General features: G+C 38.2%; 1 protein-coding gene across 26 annotated transcripts in view; it reads right to left on the bottom strand.

The window, feature by feature from the left end:
• NRXN1 (neurexin 1) overlaps window positions 1-24221 on the bottom strand; it is a 915732-nt gene that overhangs the window by 538678 nt on the left and 352833 nt on the right. The window lies entirely within an intron of this gene.

Raw genomic sequence — 24221 nt, 5'->3', positions numbered from 1 at the left:
GAAGACAAAAAAACTCCCACATAAACAGTTATATGAAGAAGGAAAAAAGTAACACAAACCAGGCAAGATAAGGGCTGGAGGATGTCCACAGATAACACATGCTGGGAAGGACGCCAAACTCAGAGAGGAACTATAAACTAGAGATATTTCCACACTTTGTTTCCAGCATTCGCCAGTACGCAGGTCCATCCTCTTATTCAGTTGTCACAGCTGCAGCCCATGAAGAGGATCAAGGCCCTCTCCTCCCAAGTAGATCATGTCTCTCCCTTATCCTCTCCTCACTGCGTGCCATCTATCTATCTATCTATCTATCTATCTATCTATCTATCTATCTATCTATCTATCTATCTATCATCTCCTATAGGTTTATATAATGGCATTTTCAATTCCTTTTCTAAGATTCCAAACATGATTTTTTCCATTTTTATGTCAGTTGCACACTGGATTGACATTCTAATTGAGTTGTCCACTAAGACTACAGACCAATGTCTTGCTTACTTATTCCGAACAAAAATCTCATTACTATAAGGGTGAAGGTTGTGTTTTTCATGGTAAAATGATTCATTTTATACTTGTTTACATTTGTTGAAATTGCAGCACTTAGAATGTATGGGAAATATGACTGTTGACATTCAAGCATTTTCCCAAACAACTAACCAGGAGAACTATGCTTTATAGTAACTATTTCAAACTGGACTGATACATTTCATAATATAGAAGTTATAGAATCGGAAAAGATATTGAAATGATGGATGAAATGATACTGAGTAGCTTCTTCCTTTCAGATCAAACATCAGTGAAATAAAACAAGCAGTCCCGAAATATCCCGTAGACTGGCACTTGGCAGAACATCCATAAAGTTCTTGGAAAAGATATTCCAAGGGGTAAGATATTATGCATGCATACATACATACATATATACATACATGTTCATGTAAATATATATTTACAAAGAACAGAACATTGCAAGAAATTGTATTCACAATAAATACACTATGGAAGCAAAAGTTGGATTTTTGAAGAAGTTGGACAAGAAGAATATGTATAGTTTTAACCATTGGTGTTGGAAAATATTACTGTGAGTAGCCAAGAAAAACAAAAAAATAGACCATTGAATAAGTCTACCCAGATTTCTCACTCAAAGCATAAATGACCTGTCTCAAATTAGCTGATTGTATGTGAAAACCTAACTCCCTAGAGAAGGTGCTAATGATGGGAAAGGTGAAAAGAAAGACAAGGAGCTGACAACCAGTTCGAAGATAGATGGATTCAGTCACGGTGGTAATGGGTGTAATACTGGAAGGCCTAAAAGTACAGTTTAAGGGCAGAGCATCACAAAGAAAATCTATGTAATCACTAAAAGTTGACACCAACTTGTTAGCAGATAATCAGCATATTCAAGTTATTTTCTTATACTATAAAGCAGAACTTTAGGTACAATCTCCAGAGACTCTACAAAAGTTGTGACTCAATTGTAATTTCAATGTGCCCCAAAGAGAAAATAAATACTGTACATATTAGCAGATAAATCTTGTTCATGAAACAAATTACAGGAACATGAATGTTCTTGGGAGCTGGAGCAATGACTTGTTTGAACTTAGGTTTGGGGCAGGATGAAGCAAGAATTCCCATCAATGTGAAAACAGATCATCCATATGTAGTAATCTAAAAGAAACTATCAGCCTTGCTGCAATTTGAAATACAACAGAGCAGAGTCAAAAATGAATTGCCTCAGCTCTAAAAGCAGACATAATGGGTCCAATAAGATCCAGAATCGATCCCAAAGTGTTGAAAAATGTTTATTTATTTTCATGTGTACAATAATTAATTAAAACAATAAACATATAAAAAGATATTATTAAAATGTAAAAAGAACAAACAACCCAAAGAAAAATCCCCCAAAGCACAAAAGAGAGTAGATGTTAACGAATGTTAATATTAAAAATGTTGCTGTAGAGATGCTCTTAATCAGCAGTCTTGGGAAGATATTCTTGTTTGCTTGAGGAACTACTCCCAATTCCAGTAGTGTTTTATTTATGTATATTTATATTCAGTGATGAAGGATCTGATTTATATCAGGAGTGTCAAACTGGCAGTACACAGGCCGGATGCACCACATACAGGCCATGCTTACCCCAGCTCTCTGAAGTGGGAAAATGTCATGAAATGTCACATGAGGGCAACGTGATGCCGGGAGTTTGATACCTGTGATCTATATGATCAAGTTACTGTAGAGACCATTAACATTTTTTAAAGGCAGAAACGCATCACGTTATCTTCTATCCACCTCAGCTCACAGCTTTGCTATGCCTCAAAAGTAGCATTTTTCGGGTTTTGTGCCAGCATAAATGGTGCAATCTGGTTCAATCTGATGCAATGATTAAAATGCATTTACCTTACCTGCCTAAAAACCCAGCAGACTGAGTTTGAGTCTGCCTTAGGCATGAAAGCTGGCTGGGTAACCTTGGGTCAGTCACACTCTCTAAGCTCATGACCTCAGACTCCAGGACAAGCCAGTCAATCAACTCCTGTTGCAACTGTCCAATACTTTTTCTCCTTAGCTATCTGTCTTCTTCAACCAGTTGTCTGTGATCCTGGTTTCTAGCTTGTGCTATAGTCACTAGACCAGAAGTACCCAACCTCCAGGATGTGGCCCACTACTGGGCCGTGCCCTGTTCCAAATTGCACTGTGCAAGCAGAGGGTGAGCATGTCCCTGAGTGCAAAGCTCCCCTTGTGCAAGCAGCAGCCACTTGGCAGTCACACATGAAGCTCCCCTATACAAGCAGCTTGCCCTCATATGCAAAGCTTCCCTTGTGCAAGCAGCCATCATCTTACACTTGCACACAAATCTCCTCTTGCATGAGTAGTGGCAGCTTGCCCTCATACACAAAGCTCCTCTCCTGTGAGTGGCAGTCACTTGCCCTCACACATGCTCCTCTCAAGCTAGCAGAGGATATGTGTCCCTGTGACTCACACAACTGGAGCTGCACATGCTTGCAGCCACCTACCTGCCACTTGCAAGATACTATCCCCTCTCTCACACATAGATCCTGGACGGCCAAGCCAGACAGCACTAAACCAAATCGACTCCCTTTAAATACACATTGTTTTTGAGTCCCAGTGTTTTGCAAGATACCACCATATATTGGAAGCAAATATCACATGCACAAAGCATTGTTTTATATTATTTTTAGTTATATATTTATTTATTCAATGTACTGTATATGCCACTCATCTTGTGGTTTGAGGTGACTCTGAATTATCCAAGTATATTTTCTTATGGATTCTGGATGCTCTATGAGCTTGGTGGTTTTCTTGCAGACATTTCATTACCAAACTACATACAGGGGTGGGATTCTACCAGTTCTATCCAGTCCTATAGAACCCCTTGTTAACTTTCTAAGCAGTTTGGAGAACCGGTAGTTAGAAGCAATCTCCTTTTGTTTTTCCCCACCCTTATTACATTCTTGGCAGACAGCCTAGACTTCCTGTCTCCGGAGCTTTTGGGTTTCTTAAAAGGGAAGGGTTGTTTTAAGATTTTTACACTGCTATTGTGAGGAAATACTTCTTTTAGTGACAGGGAACCAAGATGAGTGACATTCAGCAAGGCTTCTTGGCTAGCTAGAAAGATTGACATTCAAACGTGAGTTTACATACCCTTTCTGAGTTTTGGTCTAAAACTGGTTTTTGGTGAAGGTTAATTCTGTGCTTGGTGACGTTTAATCCTGTGTTTACTGATTGGATAATTTTCCCTATTCAGCTTCAACAAGCAACAACTACTGTTGTGATTTAATTATTTGTATTGTGTTTGAATTTTTTCCTGCCTCATGGTTTCTTTTTCTATCTGGGGAGGGGGGTCTTCCTTCACTGCTTCAGTGGTATCTGGCATTGTCCTTTTGGGTTGTACTTCCAAGAGGCAGGATACAAGCTTGGCACTGATTTCTTTTATTGCCTTTCTGGGGGGCATGTGACCTTTCCTTAAATCTGGATGATTTCCTTAGGATATCTTGTGACGTGAGTGAGACCAGCTGGTATTTTTAAGTGATGCAAATGAATCTAAGGATTGCTTTTCCTGGGTGTGCTTTTTCTGGAGAGCTTAAATGACCTCTCTGCTAAAGGGTTTCACTTTATGAGCAAGAGATGGCTGCTTGATAGTTATCACTGCATTTTAACTATTTTCATTCCAAAAGGTGCTCTGGCACCCTGCCTGATTTGTAACTCCGGCTTGCAGGTATTTTTAATCTAATGATTGGTATTTAGGACAGCTTTTTGCAAGCAAAGAAGTTTTTTGTATTTTTGTACAGGTAATCCTTGACTTACAACAGTTCATTTAGTGACCATTCAAAGTTACAATGGCATTGAAAAAAAGTGACTTATGACCATTTTTCACACTTATGACCATTGCAGCATCCCCACTGTCATGAGAGGCCAGGTGAGGAAAAGCACCCCTTGACATGAGTGATGTTAAGTCACATGACCAACAAGCCACACCCATCAACTAAGCCACGCCCACAGAACCGGTTGTTAAAAAAACTGAATCCCACCTCTGACTAGATAGCATCACCAGTGCCATTTTCCTACATTAGAAGTAAATAGCTTCTTCCCTTCATTTGCCAAGCCAAGATATTTTGGCAGCTAATTGACAAGAACCTTCTCTTGCAAAATACTACTTTAGCTGATCAATTAAATAACCTAACAATTACTGCCTTTGTGTTTCACCCCAGATCATTCTGTGCATACCTTGCTATTGCCCAATAGTAGAACTACAATTACTTTCAAGGAAAGGCTTTTAAGGAAAGGCTGGGATGACATCCAAAAAGTAGAACAACAACCAAATAGGGCTAATGAAAAGTCAGGATTTGAATGCAATGTATCCTCCTTGCCACCTTCCCAGTGCTTTTGCTTTCAGTTCCTAATACCATCCTCTTTACTCTTCCCATTCATCTAACCACTTTTAAACTGAATAATAAAGATATGGTTAGCCAACCAAATAGATTTATGAGCTACTTTTCAAAGCATTTTTCCCCACAAGTTAGCCTTCTAAAACAATTATGCAGGTGTTTTATTGCCTTAGATGAGCTTATTATCAGAAATTTTATTTTGAATAAAAAGAGTATTCTTCTGTGTTAATGCAAATCAAATAGGCACCTTTGACTGACTGTTCCATTTAAAAAAAAAAAATTAAGCAAGATATTAACCAACATTTTAAGCAACTTTCTATAAAAGTGAAACTTCCTGCATACGAAAGCCTATGATGATACACTGTTACAACTAATTATATGAAGAAGTGTTAAGTAAAGACAATATATGCTGTTTCTATAACAAAAAAGTATGTTTCCTTCACTCATCTGCTGAAATTGCAGAGAATATTCACAGTATTTCTATTTCAAAAATGTATTTTCAAAAATGGCAATAAATTTAATTAAGTAATGAAAACAATTTATATGCATTCATTCATTTATTTTTCCTCTGTTCTAACATAACTGATTCTCAGAGAATGTCTGGGCATAGCTCTGTAGTTTTCTTGGCAAGGTTTTGCAAAATGGTTTGCCATTGCATCCTTCCTAGGGCTAAGAGAAAGTGGCTAGCCCAAGATCTCCCAGCTAGTTTCATTCTCCAGGCAGAACTAAACCTCATAGTTTCCCAGTTTCTAGGCTGATGCCTTAACCATTACACTGAACTGGCTCTTGTGCATTTATTAATATACCTTAAAATACATTTGCTTATGTGAATAACTTATAACACAAAAGGAAGTAGGATATGTATCCTACTTCTGAATCCATTCCTCTGAATCACAGATTTTGGAATCTGAACTTTTTTTAGAGGATGAGGGGTCTGACTGGCATTTTTCAGATAGATTAGATTGAAACTCCTGGTTTTTATCATTAGCATAGATTAAAGTTAAGAAAGCAGGGCTTTCTCTATGTGAAAATAGAAATTAGAAAGTAATTGCATGAAAGAGGTTTTTATGTTATAGATTCCATATTCAAAGATTTTTAAAATTTCCATTTATTCCAGTGATGAAATAATGTTATTACTTTGCTTTATTATTTTATATTAATATAAAGTTTTAATAATTTTATAATTTCCTCCCTCTTAAAGTACTGAAGTACCTTAAAAGTAGTTAAAGCATATATGCAATTTCTTCCTCACAGCGAGACATGTTTACTCCAGAATATTTAATTGAACTTACTCTCACATAATTATAGATAAAACTTCATGTAATGTATGAATATTGTAGTAAAATCCTGGTTTGCTAAACTAAAATCCATTACATGGAAGATTTACTGCAACTGGCTTACTTTTCTTCTTACATCAGAGCATTTGCAAATAGCATTGGTGAAAAGTCATATCAGTACTTCTGGTTTACTAATCAAAAAGCAATTTCTGTGAATGATACTTACCCACGAACAGATTTTTTTTAAGATGACATGCAATTTCAAGATATTTAGGGCATTATCTTCAAACACAATAATTTGGTAATCCATAAAGATGCTCTGAGAAATTATACGTGCTTCTTTCCCTCTCCTACTTTGTGCATGGCAACTTCCAGTAGAAAGCTGCTATATATATTTGTCTAAGGTGGATATTTTTTTTTCCATTGTTTGAATGTTGATCTTTTCATCAAAGGATTTTGGACATTAGAATCCTGAATGCAGGGCAAGTACTTTATCTTGTTGTGGCAGGTTAAGGTTAAAGTTTACATGAAATCTCTATAGTATAGAGTTATGCCTAAGCTATGATGGTCAAGGGGATGCAAAAAACCCAAAATATCCCGACTCGGATTTATGTTTCTCAAAATCAATATATTAGATAAGATCTCATGTCCAAGTAAATCTTTTTTCACTTTCTGAAATGTTTTTATTCCGCATACTGAATGGTATACTCAGCCTCTACCACTGAAATGCAACAATGTTGTTTAATGTGATTGGCTTTCTGATCAATATGAAAGAAACTATCTATTATTTATAAAGAGGAAGTGCCTGAATAAAAAAAACAAACAGATTGTGGACCTATTTGAACCACCATTTACCGTGCAGTAAATCTTTCTAATTCCTGCATAAATCACCCCTTGCCAATAGCTCATTATATGATCCAAAATCCTTCACATAAAAGAACCATGTTTTCTAGATGTCACCATAAATTGTTTTTCAGGAATTTACTGATGTGTGCAAAACTGTCAGTCTTGAATGTAATAGTTGCTCTGAATGGAATTATAATCAGGGAACTGTATGTGCAGCACTCTGGCAAGGAGATTTAAATATATATTTGCAGCATTTCTAGGATGGATTATGGTAGTGAATTATAAAACAGTAACAATGCAATTAAAACAATACAATGGATTTTAAAGATTCTTATAAAAATAGTAAAAAACATAATCATTTGGCTTCAGCTAAAGCCGAAAACATGATGGAATAAAATTATTTTCCCTTGCATACAGCCTTTTGGAGAAGTAGCAAGTTATCCTTTGTATACCACTCCAGAGCCATTTAATTTTAGTTTTATAAATCACATGAATCAATCCCTCCTTTAAAAAAACTCTGTGCATCTAAATTTGAATTACTTCCTATCCCATTCCATCTCTCTCGTTCCTTTTGCAATATATTCCAAATTGGAATTATTATTATTTTTAAGTTAAAGGTTAAATAAAATGTTGTATATGTTTATTTGTCATTTTTCTGGCTATTATCTCAATAAGCAACATTCTTAGTCAGCACCACTACAAGACAAAGTTAAAGCCACTTTCCAATTTGAAAATCCAGATGTGAAAGGCTAATATGTTTGTGTCTTTTTCCACTTTATCCAGGGGTAGGATTCTACTGGTTCGTTGTTATGATTTTGTGCAGTTCAGAGAACCGGCAAATCATGCCTCTGGCTGGCCCTGCCCCTCCCCACCAGCCCCTCCCCTCCCAGTCAGTCCTTATCATGCATGCACTACATTGTACACATGACTGAAATTGCTGACTGCGTTCTTCCCTGACCAGTCACTCCTTAAGGTATTTCTTTTTTCCCCCCTCCCGATGATCAGCTGTTCCTATGATCACCCGCACATTGCTTACTTACTGCTTCACCCTGGAGGCTTCCCTGAGGCTCAGGAAGGCAAAAAAAGGATGGGGGGGCAGCACTCCCCCCACTTTCCTCCATTTTTTTTTTGTTTTCCTGGGCCCCAAGGAATTGAACTGAATTGAATTCTTTATTGTCATTGTACAGATATACACAGTATACATACTCAACATGCACACACACATGACAATTCCCAAACACCTCCCCACCTGCCAAAATTCCCCGCCTCCTAAAAACACACAAGCACCCACACAACAGACCAAGTAATACTGTCCAACAGCTCACTGATGGTGGTCCTTAAATTCATTGTTAAGTGCAATTATAGCTCTCGGATAAAAAAAACTATTCAGAAAATGTGCGGTCTGAGTTTTAATTGTTCTGTACCTTCTGCCAGAAGGCAACAGGTTCATAAAGATTGTAAGCAGGATAGGAAGAGTCTCTGAGAATGTTGTGCAACTTCCTCAAACAGCGAGATGTGAAGATGTCATCCAGGGCTGGTAGCTGGAGGCCAATGATATTCTGGGCAGTTTTAATGATTCTCTGTAGACCTTTTTTTTCCATTACAGAGCTGCTCCCATACCATAAAAGAATGCAGTATGTCAGGACACTCTCAATGATGCTGCGGTAGTAGGACAGAAGTAGATACTGAGATAGATTTATCTTCCTGAGCATTCTCAGGAAGTACAGCCTCTTCTGTGCTCTCCCAGGAGGCTTCCCTGAGGCCCAGGAGACCCCAAAATGGGGTGCTGCACCCCTCTATGCTCCGTTTTTTTCTTCCTGAGCCCCAGGGAAGCCTTCTGGGAGCAAAAATGCCCCCCCGGAGTCTCCCCTGAGGCCCAGGAGGCCCCAAAACAGAGTGAAGGGGGGTGCTTTGTGCCCCCCGAGGCTCTGTGTTTTTTTTCCCCTTCCTGGGCCCCACGGAAACCTTCTGGGAGAAAAAACGGCCTCCAGGAGGCTTCCCTGAAATCCAGAAGGCCAAAAAAAATTGGGGTGGGGTTGCTGCCAAAAAAAGCCACGCCCACCCAGTCACATAGTCATGCTCATCTAGCCACATCCACCTAGCCACACCCACAGAACCAGTTGCTACAAAATTTGAATCCCATCCCTGACTTTATTTTAGGATAGTATAAACATGTCCTAGCTTTTTTCTTTACTTTGCCGTACATCCTTCATCTCAGCCTGAGACCATGAAATGATTCATTCAAAACTGAAATAGCATGTTATCCCTTATACTGACAGCAAACAACAGCAGCGGCAAGGTGTGCAACATTAGATGTGCTTCATTGCCCATTATATTTGTATGAACTCAGGTGTCCTAGAGCTAGGGTTATCAATGGGGGAGAGGGGCTGCTTATTGACTGTTTCAGGCTGATGTAGCCTGATCCCTTCAGTTTTAAGTCAGGCTGTAGAAAGAATAATAAAAGACCACCATCAGCAACACCAAGGACCTTGCAGAATTGTGGAGTTGCACAAAGACACTTATTGTCATGCTGACTTGCTTTATCTCATTCTTAGGTTTAATTCCACAGAGGCAGCAGGTTTTGCACAAAGCTGAAATTAGGCAACACTGAAATTATGTGTAAATGGGTCTCCTTGGCTCTGAAACTCGTAAACTTTTTTTGTGCTTTCCATATTTGTGGTACTGTTGGAGTCTGATTAGAACTGCATATAAACCCAAACAAACAAACAACAAGAAAAGGGATGCAGGAGTTAAACAATTTAGATGTAAAATGGTCTCATTCATGCATCATTGTTATGATTGATAGATGTTTTCCTACTGGCTAATAGCATTCAGAAGAGCAGAAGGCAGTAGAACTAGAGGCTTAAACAAACAATTTCATTTAACACACCCTGCAGAATGCATAATCTGAAATGCATTGTTTGTCCACAAACTAAAACAGGTGCAATAGGTGCAGGATGAGAATTGGAATAGAAAACATCATGCCTATGTAATTTTTTGTAAGTAGCACTAACTCAGTGGTGGAAAAAGGCCCTACAATTATGTATATATTCACCCTCGGAATCTTTCCACCTTTTACCTGGTTGCTAGTCTTGGTGTTCTTCAAAACTGAACAGATTCATACATGCAATATGGAATGGAACACATTGACTAGGAAATGTATTTGAGTTTTGTAAGAAAACCACCTCCCAAAGTTCATGCAGATAATAATAAACAATTTGCTTGTTCTTTTTGATATTTGCCAAATTAATGATTGATTCCCATCAAATTTATATTGCATCTGTGGAATCCCTAATTCCTGCTTTGTGGAACTGAACTCACTTTTATGATATTGAAGAAAGGTTTCTTATTTTGTTTCCTATTCAGCAATTATGAACCAGAATATTCTTAAAGATACATTAAATTTTGAAAATCAATGCCTTTTAATCAATGCAGTTTTATCATGAAATTTGTCAGCATGTGTTTCACCCTGCTGTGGATATGAGTGCTTGAATAAAGTGCTTACAGCATGTGTTCACAGATACATACATAACTCTAATACATTTTTTTTTTTTGCTAAGCCCTGCGGTTTAAGTTGCTACACTTGCAGATGCTGCTATTAGTATGGTTGCTATGTTCACTGTTTAACAGGAATGAGGGAGAGAGAGAGTGTCTTGTGTACTGCTTGTATACACTTAAATGTATGTATGTTCTCATGGCAAGGAGTCTTAAGTATTCTACTGGCATCAGCCTGGAAATCAGATGCAAAAAAATACCGTATTTATCGGCGTATAACACGCACAGGCGTATAACACGCATTCCCTTTAAGAGGGAAATTTCAGGAAAAAAATATGCGGCGGGCGCAGCGCTGACATCACGTCACGACGCTGCGCCGCCGCTAGGCACTATTGGGAACGGGACATCGGCGTATAACACGCATACATCATTTGCCCCCTATTTTCAGGGGGGAAAAGTGCGTGTTATATGCCGATAAATACGGTAAATAAATTGTGGCAACACAGGAACAAAGGAACTTCTTTTTTCTCCCTCCAACTGAATAAAAAATTGCATGCAAAATTAGCTGAAACGTAAAATTGACTGGGGTGTGTGAATAAACATAACAAAGGGAATCTAAAACACCCAGTTAACTTTTTTTTCAAAAGAGTAAACAAATCATAAAATAAATCTTCACTTTCAAATTAAACTGTCAATGAGTGTTTAAATAAAAGTCAGCGGTGACTTTGGACCAATCACAGTCTTTCAGACCAACTCACCTCACAGTGTAATTGTGAGGAAAATAGGAGGAGGAAAGATTGTTAGATGGGAGTATTGAATAAGTTTACTGCCTTGAGTTATTTATAAAAATAATAAAGGTGGGAAAATAATTAAAAAATAAATGTACTTTTGCTTTTGCTGTCTATATCTCTGCACCTTTTGGCACAATACGATCCTTTTACTTGACTAACATTTTTTACATTAACATTTTTATGCAAGAGCTGCCAGAAAGGCTGATCAGAGTAATAAGTAAATCTGACTTCTCAGTGATTGTGGTTAATTGAATTTAAATACATTCACATACTTCTACAAGAAGTGGAAGCCTCTCAATTGAGACATAAGAAATCCTGACATTTATGGAAAAGGATGTAGAAAAGAAGAGAAAGGATTTGCTACTTGCCCCACAAGAAAAAAATACTAGGCCCAACATGACGTTTGCAAATTTTACCCAACAGAATAAAAACTTGGGAAATTTCAACTGGAAAAATTATTCAGCAGAAATAGTTCACTTATTCTCTATTTTTTCAGTACCTTCTCCTATTCAATCTCTTTGAAAATCACTTGAGTCAGGCAAGAGAGTGCCTTGCCATTCTGAGCTCCTAAGATAAAGAGGTTCATTTTTATTTTAATGACCAACTCCACAAGAGGTAGCGCTAATGCCAACAAACCTTTGTAGCTTTTGTCTTCCTCCTCTGTCTTCAATATAAAGTCCCTCCTGATTCAATTTTTCCCCATTGCTGCTAAAAACTGACACCTTCAATGATTAATTGACCAAGTATAGCTTACAGTGGCCTATAATAATCCAGTTATCAGTTGTTGTGGGACATGCCTTTTCAAAGACAAAAGCCAGCTTTCCACTTCAATCTCTTGACTGGCTTATTGTTTGAAGGAAACTGTTCCACTGTTCTACTGTGAAAATAATTCACAAAAACTTGGCTGAATTTTTTTAGTTAGAACTAAATGTCCACACTTGTGTGGATTTTTAAATACACATATGTAATACTGCAAAGATAGCAAATGATATAAATTGATCATTGTGTCCAAATAGACAAAATTTTGGTTAGCAAGAGGCCAGGTTTTTCTATTTTATCTATCTATCTATCTATCTATCTATCTATCTATCTATCTATCTATCTATCTATCTATCATCTCTTCATCCATCCATCCATCCATCCATCTGTCCATCTCAACAAATGATTTGAGGTAGAATTAAAATAAAATAAAAACAATTATAAAAATTAAAATACAAAGCAGTTGAGAAACATCATAACAGGAAATTGGCATTGGCCACATCATACAAAGAGAATCTTCACACAATGTTTTACAGGTGGCATCTTCCTCCGGCAAGATTGGCCAAAATGTTTAGTAACATATCCCCAAAATGTTGGAAAAGTAGGAAAGTACCAGGCACATACTACCACATGTGGTGGACTTGTAAAGAAGGAAGGAAATTTTGGTGACAAATCCAGATGTGACTAGAAAAAATGGTTGGACAATGTATAGAATTTAAACCAGAACCATTTCTATTAGGCATTATAACAGAGGGTTATAGTAAAGGGTCAATATACCTAATATTATATATCCTGATGGCAGCGAGAATGGTATATGCCCAGCAATGGAAAAGTAAAAACTCTCCTTCAGAAAAGGAGATAATAAAGAAGATATTAGTTTGTGCAGAATTGGACAGATTAATGTTAGAACTAAAAAACAAAGGGGAAACAGAATATTATGACACATGGACCAGATTTTACTGGTTCTGGAACTAACTAAGAGATGGGAGTCAGAACATGAAATAATTAGGTCAAGTAGACCTAGAATGAGACATTATATATGTGTTAGAATCAGAGGTGGTATTCAGCAGGTTCTGACCAATTCTGGAGAACAGGTAGTAGAAATTATGAGTAGTTCGGAGAACCGGCAAATACCACCTCTGACTAGAGATTTTACAGTATCCTTCCCCTGCCACACCTACCAAGCCACGCCCACAGAACCGGTAGTAAAAAAATTTGAATCCCACCACCGATTAGAATGATTATGTTGGTCAAAAATAATTGTACAAGAATAGCACTGTGTAAGTAGTATACATGTTATTTGTCTTCTACTTTGGTGTGTATGGTGGAGGAAACACCAGGATGGTCACACTGTGTTCAGTATACTTATATGTAAATAATAAAAATATATTTTTTTAAAAAATGAGAAACATCATAACCCAGATTACAAATAGAACTAAGAAGTAGGTTCTTGAAAACATTTGGGGCACAAAACCACGTCTTTAGGGTTTTATTAAAGGCCAGAAAGGTCAGTGCCATCCTTATCTCCAGAGGGAGAACGTTTAATAAAGTAGATGCTATGGCAAAAAAAGGCACATCTTCTAGAACCCACCAACCAATATTCTTTGACTAAGAAGACTGAAAGCAAGTTCATATTATCTCAAATTCATATTATCTAAAGCTCATATTCTAGAAAGTTATGATATAATAGCATTATATCTAAATAGTTATATTTAAATTTTATAAATAATATAAAATAATATAATATAAATAGTGTTATAAATGTTATTTACTATCAAAATGCACAAAAGCAAATTACAAATATAAACTCAGCAGTAATCTAAACTCAGCAGTTTAACAGTTTCAGTAAAATATTTAATAACAATTATAAAACAGACTTAAAATCCCAGCTCACTGATTTGTTATTAAAAGCTTTGTTTATATACAATAGTTATAGTTTAAAATCTGGCTGTTGCCATTTAACTTTTAGTAAAAATCTTACATACTCAGAAATATTTCTTCCTGGTTAAGTGTTTAAAACAAGATAACTTTCTGCTAAAGACTTATAAAATTCACCATAAAATATCCATGTTTCAGAATCAGTAAAGGTAGTTCTCGACTTACCATCACAATTGAGGCTGGCATTTTTGTTGTAAATTGTTGAGGTTGTAAATCAAATCACCACATAATATTTGACCATATTTATGACAGTTGTTAAGTGAGACTGTTAAGTGACTCACATGGTCATAAAATGGATCACATGGTTGTAAATCCAAATCCATTTTATCCAATGGGCATTTTTTTGCCAAAAAATAATATGTGACTGCAGGACAATGCATCAGTTGTAAATGTGAGGCAGTTGCCAACCACCTATAATATGAACATGTGACTGCGAGAGTGGTGTGGCAGTTGTAACTTTGAGGACAAGTCATAAGTAGCTTTTCATGCCAAGTGATGGGTCATAAATTGAGGATTACCTGCATCATTATAGGCATGAAATCTTTGAGAAATGAGGATTTTTTTTTAAAAAAAAAACTACCATATAGCACAGGGGTCTCCAAAGCTGCTGGGGAATTCCTTTGAGTTGAAGTTCTCCAGGCTTAAAGTTGCCAAGGTTGGAGACCCCAATAGCATATTTTGATGGCAACAAATTTTATCTTTTTTTTAAAAAAAAAGACTATTCTGTATTTATTTAAATATATTGTAAATTATTCAAATATTTATGGAATTAAAAAATATATCTATAATTCCAAATGTGGCAGCTAAGTTTTGACCATTAATTCCTGAACTGAATTATCCCATAGTCTTTGTTTGGAGTAATGAATTGCTCATGACAGACCCCTGGAGAATAAATAATCTGTATTAATGCCAATCTGACTAATATGTTGAGTCTCCTCTTCATACCACATATCTACAAAAGATTCATCTGGTATTACCTGAAGCAATCCTCCTTTTAGTTACTGGAAGAGAATTTCATTTTAACATCTTTAGTGTCATTTTACATACAGAGCCAACACAAAATTTTGTTTGAGCTTGAATCAGACCCACCTTCCACCATGAATTTCATTAGATCCAGGGGTGGGATTCTACCGGTTTGCACTAGTTTGTAGAACTGGTTGTTATGATTCCCGGTAGTTTGGAGAACTGGTAAAATGGACCCCTGGCTGGCTCCGCCCCTCTCCGCCTACTTCTACGTTCCCTGTCCAGTCAGTCCTTATTGTGCATGCATGACATCATGCGCGTGCACGACAATCTCTGACAGTATTTTCTCCCCTGCCTGCCCCGCCCAGCCACTCCTTATGGTGCATATGCGTTATATTGCTTCCCACATTTTCCCACCCACCACCATCACTTCCAGAAGCAGCAGCAGCCAGCCAGCCAGCCTTCCACCATCTGATCTCCCTAGGTGAGTGAGACTCTGCAAGCCCCAGTCGCCTACATGCTGCTGATGCCCCCAACCCCAGTTGAGACCTGACTCCTGGGCTGGCCTAGGCCACCACCGTCACACAGCCACCACCCTCGCCCTTGCTGATACCACAGCCACAAGCCCCAGTTATGTCCTGACTCCCAGGCCGGCCTAGGCCACTGCCATGCTGCCGTCACCCTCAGCACTCGCGTCTTAGCAAGCTTCCCCCCCATCCCACTTGCCTGCCTTGCTGAGTCACCAGTGCCATGGCTCCAAGTGGCACTCATGGCCTAGCAAGCTTCCCACCGCCCACTTGCCTACCTTGCTTAGCCACCAGCACTGCAGCTCCATGTGGCACTCACACATCCCCCCACTTGCCTGCCTTGCTGGTGGCCGAGAGAAAGGCGAGCCAGGGCTTGACCTGTCACCGCTTGGGTCCCACCTGGATTCTCCACAGCTACTGAGCTTTGCCTGCTAGGAGTGGGGGTGGGGGGTGGTGACCAGGGAGCACGATGCTATGCCACCAGGGACTGCATTGCCCCTTTGTCTGCCAGAGAAGGCAAGCCAGGGCTGAGAGCTGCTGAGCTCCCTGCCAGCCTGCACCTCCACTCTAGTGCAAAGAACAGGGCGGCAAGTCCCAGCTGCTGCTGCTTTCTCTACCAGAACCAAGCTGGTAGCCCACACACCATCTCCTCGCAGAAGGTCCCAGGACCTCACATGTGCACATGTGAGGCCAGGGTCTTCTCCAAGGAGACAGCGCATGGGTGAGACCCTGTGGCACCATGAGATGGATTGCTCTGTATATGCCTGAGAAGGAGAGGCTTGGGCGAACGTTTCTGGCTTCCTTTGCTTTGCTGTCTGCCCACTCGGAAGACAGCTGCCCCAGCCTGTGCTTTGAGGTACTTCGACATGAAGGGAGAGACCAAAAAGGGACAGGCAGTATGCAGGAGCTGTCTTCCGAGACTCACCATGACCCCATCTCCCCACCAAGAAACCTCCAACCGGCTCAGTTCTGGCCAGCAAAGAAGTGGCTGCTGCAGGCCCTTCATGCTTTATACTGGCAAAAAGCAGTGTGATCACAATCACACAACATAGTGTGATCACTATGCTGCCATAGCGGCTTGCTTTCTGCCTTTCTCCCAGGGAATGAAATAAACAAAGCAAGCAGCATGCTCTGGCTCCCACCCCCACCACTCACTTTCTGCCTTCTCACGCCATAAAAAGGGACAGGCAAGGCACAAAAATTACTGACCTCCAGCTTCTAGCCACCGCGTTCTAGGTACTGGCTATGCAGGCTCACCCCATTGACTGCTGCACTGCTTGCTCAGACTTGCTTGGGTAAATCCTTCCAGTGCAGTGGGCTCAATGGGGTGGACCTCCATGGCGGGCGCCATGGCAGCGTGTTGGAGAAGCGGAGCAAGCAAAACCGGAAGTCGGTAATTTTCACTGCAAACAGCCTGCAGTAGCTGCATCATTTTTTCGGTGTGGCTGGAGTCCAGCCGCACAAAAAAAACCACACGGCGGCTGCAGGCATTCATGACAAAGGTGATGTGGGCTGGTGGGGAGCCCAGCAACAACAATTGCTCAGCCCTGGCTTGCTTTCCCTGGCAGCCAGCCACAGGAGGAAGGTAAAGTCATGGCTGTGGGATGATGAAAGAGGCTTTTGTGGGGGAGGAAATGGGGAGATTAAGGGCCAGGGCCTTGGAAAGGGGAAATGGGGTGACATATGTGACTGGTGACATGTAGGATTAGCCCAGGCTTTTGACAGATTAGGCTAGGTTAGATAGGTTAGGGATGGAATAGAGAGAGAAAGGGAGAAAGAGAGAGAAAAGAAAGAGAGAAAGAGAAAGAAAGAAAGAAAGAAAGAAAGAAAGAAAGAAAGAAAGAAAGAAAGAAAGAAAGAAAGAAAGAAAGAAAGAAGGGAAAGTGAATATGATATGGAGAGAGGGAGGCAGAGAGAAAGAGAAAGAGAGAGAGAAGGAAGAGACAAGAAAGAAAAAAGGGAAAGAAAGAAAAAGGGAGAGAGAGAGGAAGAGAAAGGAAGAAAAGGGAGAGAGAAAGAAAGAGGGGGAGATGGAAGGAAGGGAAAGAAAGGAAGGGAGGGAGGGAAGGAGGGAGGGAGGGAAGAGAAAATGAATGGGATATATGGATGGATAGGTAGATATATGAAGGAAGGAGGGAGAGAGGAAAAAAAAGGAGAGGAAGGAAGGACACAAGCCCTGGCTTCAGAAGACTTACTGAAAGAGCACAGCCATTTAGAGCTAGCCTACAAGGGATCTCGGAGGTCATCTTCTCATACAGCCCTCTGCTCCAGCAGGGTTAGAAGGGAATGTGTGTGTGTGTGTGTGTGTGTGTGTGTGTGTGTGTGAGAGAGAGAGTGTGTGAGTGTATGACTGTCAAAACTCCCAAAACAGGTCAAGTTGCTCTGGGGAGGTCAGTCATAAATTAGAACACTTGCTAAGCAACCGGCCATTAAGCGAGGACCATTTGTATTTGACTTGCCAGTCACCTGGCCACCTGGCCACACCCACCCAGTCACATGAGCACCAAGTCACACCCAGCCGTTCATGTGACCACCAAACCATGCCCAGCCAGTCATGTGACCACCACGCCATGCCTAACTGGTCATGTGACCACCAAGCCACACCCAGTCAGCAAGCCATGCCCACCCAGTCACATGACTACCAAGCCACACTCACAAATTAAGACACTCCCACAGAACCGGTTGTTAAAAAATTTGAATCCCACCCCTGATTAGATCAAGCATTTAAAATTGGCTCGTGGAGAATTTACCTTAGAGATTATAGAAATTAATCTGTTGCAAACAAAGTTCCTGTATGTTAAAAGATATTATTGTTGTTGTTGTTATTATTTCAGTTCTAAGATAATGCTCAAAACATTTGAGTGTTTTTCTACTGAAATACTACTAAAGGGATTTTACTGATTCATACAGCCCTAAACTATACCAGGTACTCTTGTTGGAGTGACAATCAAAAAGTTACAATTTCCAGCACTTCATCTTGTACAATGGAACTGATATAAATAGACATGTGGCCCACTAAAGCTTATTCTCAGATAAGGGCAGCAACTTCAATTTTGTTTCTTTCATTTATTCCTACTTTTGGCTAGGATTTTTTTTTTCTTTTTGCTTCCTTTAACATCTTTCCTTTCAATATATCCCTTTAGTATTTACAGAATGCTAGTTGTTGGCCTATCCCCATTACTTCAGAATAATTATTGCCTGACAACAATCTTGCTCTATTTCTTTAAGTTGTTTTCTGCTGACCAGCTGTTAGTTTGACATCTTTTCCTGCATAATTCTCCTTATCAGATTGCTCACATTTTGAAATCATACCCATTTATTCTTCTCCTGGACAAACCACCTATTAATTAAAAAGTCAAATTAGTTTTCCCAGCTATTGTTTGGATTTCCTTTCTCGTTTGCTCAAGATTTCATTTTTTTTCTAATAGGCTGATTATCGAATAAAAGGAGTTCTGGCAACTCTGCCTTCCTAAATATAAAACCTGATATACTGGTATAAAACCTGCTAAGAGAACTCTAAATTATAGCACTAACTATGTTATCCTCCTAACTATTTATTCCTAGTCTTCATAATGACTGATTAACATCTTTCCTTTTCACTATCTCCAAATTTACTATCTTTTTTGACTACTAATTATAATATCCTATCTGATAACTTTTGCTACATTTTAATATATAAAGATGTACATAAACAATGGAACACAAAGAACAGTGAACATTTATTTAGCAGGCCCATGTTTTACATGTCACGATATAGCCTGATGCCTAGAAAAGAGATCTATCTTTCATTACTTCCTTCCTAAGTATTCATTCTTAAAATTAAACTATCACCAGGTCCAAGTGCAGAAAAATGGAAATGGACCTTTTGGTGAAATCACTGAACATTCTCAGATATATTTTCAGTACATTTTGTTTACTTGATGGCCACTAAATCTTTCAATTATCTTGAAACATCACATTCCAAGCATATTTTTTAAAATTATTTAATTTTACTTTTGTATAGGGGTCCTTGAGTTATAAGTGTTCATTCGGTGACCATTCAAAGTTACAATAGCACTGAAAAAATGACTTATGACTGGTCCTCAAACTTATGATGTTGCAGCATCTGCATAGATATATGATCAAAATTCAGGTGCTTGGCAAGTGGCATGTATTTATGATGATGTTTAGCATCCTAGAGTCATGTTATCATCACTTGCAAGTTTATCTGAATTGCCAGAGAATGTCCCTCATTTTCCATAACTGAGTATAAGATTGAGAAAATTGAGGAGGCACATGGTTGTCAGCTCCAATTTGAAAAAAAGGAATGCCTCATCCAGCTATGTTCTTCTGATAAGATGCCCCATCTGCTACTAGGAATGATGGAGACAGTTTTTTAGATTATATTTTAATGTTTGTTCTATCCAAATTAACCCATATAATATTTGTGTAAGGGTGGAATGCAATTATACATTATCGCCCATCTTCTAGAATGTTAAGATGCATTTTACAACTCATCAAATGCTTATAAAATGTCCATGGTTTCCAAATTTGGCAAGGTATGTAACACTGTTCTAGCAGAATCCTTAGCTAATCAAAGGGCCATCTACATGCTAATGAGTTTGGTGTGCTGTTTACAGATAATGTTTTCTTTTAATGCACCCTCCTGAAATGGCATCTATTAATATCACCAACAATAATAGTAAGGATAAATTATCCTCCTCAGAATGTATCATCTTGTTAATTAACTTTTTTTCCCATGAGAGGTAATGAACCAAAACTACCTGCAATTAGTTGACAAAATACCTTTTAGCAGGAAGGTGCAGAGAGTTCCTCATATCAATTTGCAATAGGTTTTTTTTTTAATTCTTCATCAGCACCAGAAGCAGTGAGTACTAACATTATAGGAGCCCTGCTGCCCTTTGCTCCTAGTTATAACAGAATAACAAGAGTTAGAGATCTCCTAGTCCAACCCCTGCTCAGGCAGGAAACCATATAGCATTTCAGACAAATGGCTGTCCAATCTCTTCTTAAAATAAATTGTATTTAAGAGGAGATATAAAAATAAAAAGTGCTAGTTGGATTGGAAAGATAGTCATTACTATAAAAGTCCCCCCCCCCCTCAAAAAGAAAAAGAAAAGAAAAGAAGGGAAGGGCTTACATGCTTGCTAATATTACTTTCTGGATAAAAAGATTATCATTGGCATGACTTGCTCAGCATTCAGAACTTTTATAAAAGCCCTATAAAACCATGGTGTTCCCATAGGCAGGTAAAGATGAGTGGCACAGGGTACATAGGACAAAAATATGTGTTATATCAGCATAAGTATGAAAAGGCTAAGTATGCATTGTGACGTCATGATACACACTTTGCTATTTTTCCACCCTTTGTGCTTATAATACAGGGGTGTCAAACTCATGTCGTCATGCTGGCGTCATGAGATGTATTGGGACTTTCTTCCCGTTTGCTAAACCAGGTTTGGGTGTGGCCAGCATGTGATGCATCCAGCCCTCGGGATGGGAGTTTGATAGCCCTGTTATAACAGATGCCTGTGGCTGCTTCTTGCCTTGTTCATATTTCAGTTATGAAAATAAGTGGTACTGGTTGCACCATCCTGTTAGCCCACCAGGCTGTATTGTTACCGGTATTACTTGTGAAAATAATGTATCATCACATGAATAACATAGAAGTAATTTCTTTGACATATACAGGGTTCATACTTAACTGATTCTTAACCTGTAATCTGTTCCTTTTGTTTTAAACACAGTGATGATCCACTGTTTTCATAAACACTGCTGACTATACACATAGGAATACAAGAAAGCTTACTTATTGCCATTAGTATTTCTAATTTGATATTTTCCAAAAGTGCTGGGAACATATTTCTCAGTTTACCATTTATGTTTTACTTTTCATTCATATGCATGATATTCTCTTCAATCAAAACTTACTCAGTTTTAGCAATATGGCTGAAAATTCTAGAAAGTTTTAAAAAGTTCTCTGATTAGAGGTAGATTTACATTTAACAGACTGCTTTTTTCCAAGTGTTATTATGTCTTCATCTTGTTTGCAACTGTTTCTTGGAATTTTTCATTTAATATATTGATTGCTAGGTCTTCCAAATCAGAAGATATGTAATTTATAAACATAAAAACATGTTTCAATAAAACTAAGATTAAAATTCAGTGAAAGTTCTATTCCCACTCTTATCAATGCATGAACAAATTTATATATTCATCTTTGTCTTAATTAGTTCAAACTAATTTAGAGATGGGAGTTAACATATATAACAAAGTTAAATGCTTCTGAAAGTTAGCCTTAGTTGAGCTTATCTTTGAGTCTTTGTATTTTGAAAGCTGAACATTATAAAGAATTGAATTATAATACAAATTGGAGAAGCATCTCTAGTTTCTCCTGTTATTAAAAAAGCCTCCAAATTAATTCCATATTGCAAGTTCATAAATCATAGTAAATTGCTAAGCAGTCCCATATCCTTATATCCTTTAAGATGGATGATTCTGAAATTGATATTAGAATGATCAATCTTAGATTGTATTTGTTTCCATGGCTTTAGATATTAAAACAGTAGAAGAAGGCCCATCTGATTAATTTTTAAAAAATTATGCCCACCAGTAACAACCTATTGCAGATAAATAGATCTCCCAAATGAATTGACTCACTTTCTTTGTCAATTTTACTGTTTTTACAAGGGTTAATAATTTCTTGTAAGCTGTTATACACAACTTTAAAATTGATGAATAAAGTGAAAGTACAGTAACCATTACAAGTTATATAGTAAATGGAAATATATAGTATATACTTTCATAGTCAGTTCTCCTTATGGAATAGTCTCATTCTGACTATTTTCTTTTTTTGAAAGATAAATGCTGGGTTATTATCCTTTGCTACAGAAATCTGAGCCATTATAAAACATCAAAGAGTCAGGATTTCCTGTATGGCTTTGCTGCTATTTAGTGGTCATCCAGATTTTTATAATTTAAATGTGGTAGTGTACAATACTACAGAGATAACTTAGATGCAAAAGTAGTTGCAAAAACAAAAATATCTATTAAGCTTGAGGAATAGAGAAAGGGTTTTGCAACAGAAACTGACTCCCTTTTTTGAAGTGACACCAAATCTAATATGTAAAATAAAATGGGTATCAAGAAAATTTCTTATATTCAAAATGGAGCTTATATGCTCTGTTTCCCCCTTATGACATGGGTTCAATGTAAAAATTCAGCCATTAAAAATGAAAAGTAAATAAATAAAGCAAATAAGTAAGTCAAGTAATACAAGAGAGACAAAACAGAGTGTACAACAATATAAGGCAAGCAGGTTGGCTACATAAATTTATATCAGATAATATTTTCATACACACAAACGTACACATACCATAATATCTGTTGCAGATAATTTCCATTATTATAGTACCCCAATTTAGGAGAAAAGTTTGCAGTTGAAAGTGTATGTTTACATTACACTGCAGATTAGCCCAGGAAAAAAGGCACAATTTAGAGTATTAAATGAAAACCTAGTCCAAGATTTATAAATCTGATGTTTGTTTGTTTTTTCTTTATAGTGGAAATGGTGGAAGAGTCTGGAAAAGGTTGATTATAGCAGCAATACATTCTTTAAAGGCTAGAAGGACTTGCAAAAAAATATAAGTGTTTGTGTGCATGTATAGACACGCTGTAAATATTCACACAGTGCAGGTGTTGTGTATAGTTCTTGTAAATTACCCTTCTATGAAGAAGCCAAGTTTCTTATATTTTGTTCTAAGAACAGAGAAGCCATTCCCAAGCCAGTCGGTTCCACTATTGTACAAAGGAATGGCAGAAGGTCATATAAATGGAAATCAAACAATCCTCTCTGATCCTGGTATTCCCCATGGTAAGCTACATCTGCCTGAATTACCAGTTTGCATATTGACAACCAAACTGACTGGGAATTTAATGCATCTGAAAGATTCCATGTTGGGGAAATTGTTGTTCCAAACTAGGTTTTCCCACAAATTCTTTGCAACAGAATTTGTTTGGGGAGGTCCAAATAGAGTTCAGGACAGATACTATATATATATATATGTATGTATGTATGTATGTATGTATGTATGTATGTATATATACTTTTAGTTACATTGTTACAATAAATCTATCTTACCCAATTTTTCATTGTTGCTTTCATGGTTCATTACTGTTCATTTTGGTGTTTGGATTTTAGTGGAGTTATGTCCATTACACTGAATGGAGATGTGATGGCAAAAAGTTAGGAACTCCTGTTGTAAACTATTGTTTTCAATTATTCATATTTTAAGTGGTAAAAGGCGAAATATTTATACAATCTGAAGAGAAACCAGTGGTGTGAATTACTTTACCAAGTACTTAAGGTACAAAGTGGAAAAGAGTGGAAAATTTAAAATTTCAGTGCCCTATTTGTTTCAGCTAGATCAGGGGTCTTCAAACTTGACAGCTTTAAGACTTGTGGACTTCAGGGCAGAGCTGGTGTCTCAGCGGTACAGCATGTGATCTTGAAGCTGATATCTCCATTGCAGGACGGTCCCACTGGACCTAAACCATCCCGTAGAGACGGTGATTGAGGAGGGCACATCCTGTTGATCCCAGGGACATTGCAAAGTCCCTGGTTGATCCAGGAAAAGGCCTTTTTGCCAGTGGCAGAGAGGCAGCCTTCCAAGCTGCTGAAGCTGGGACAGCTCCAGAACAGAAGAGATTGGAAAGAAAGTGTG

Source organism: Pseudonaja textilis, chromosome 1 (genome assembly GCF_049901715.1).
Source record: "Pseudonaja textilis isolate UNSWEBS1 chromosome 1, rPseTex1.2, whole genome shotgun sequence".
Taxonomy (NCBI): Eukaryota; Metazoa; Chordata; class Lepidosauria; order Squamata; family Elapidae; genus Pseudonaja; species Pseudonaja textilis.
The sequence above is the reverse complement of the archived record's forward strand: the minus strand, read 5'-3'. Positions and strand labels throughout refer to the sequence as shown.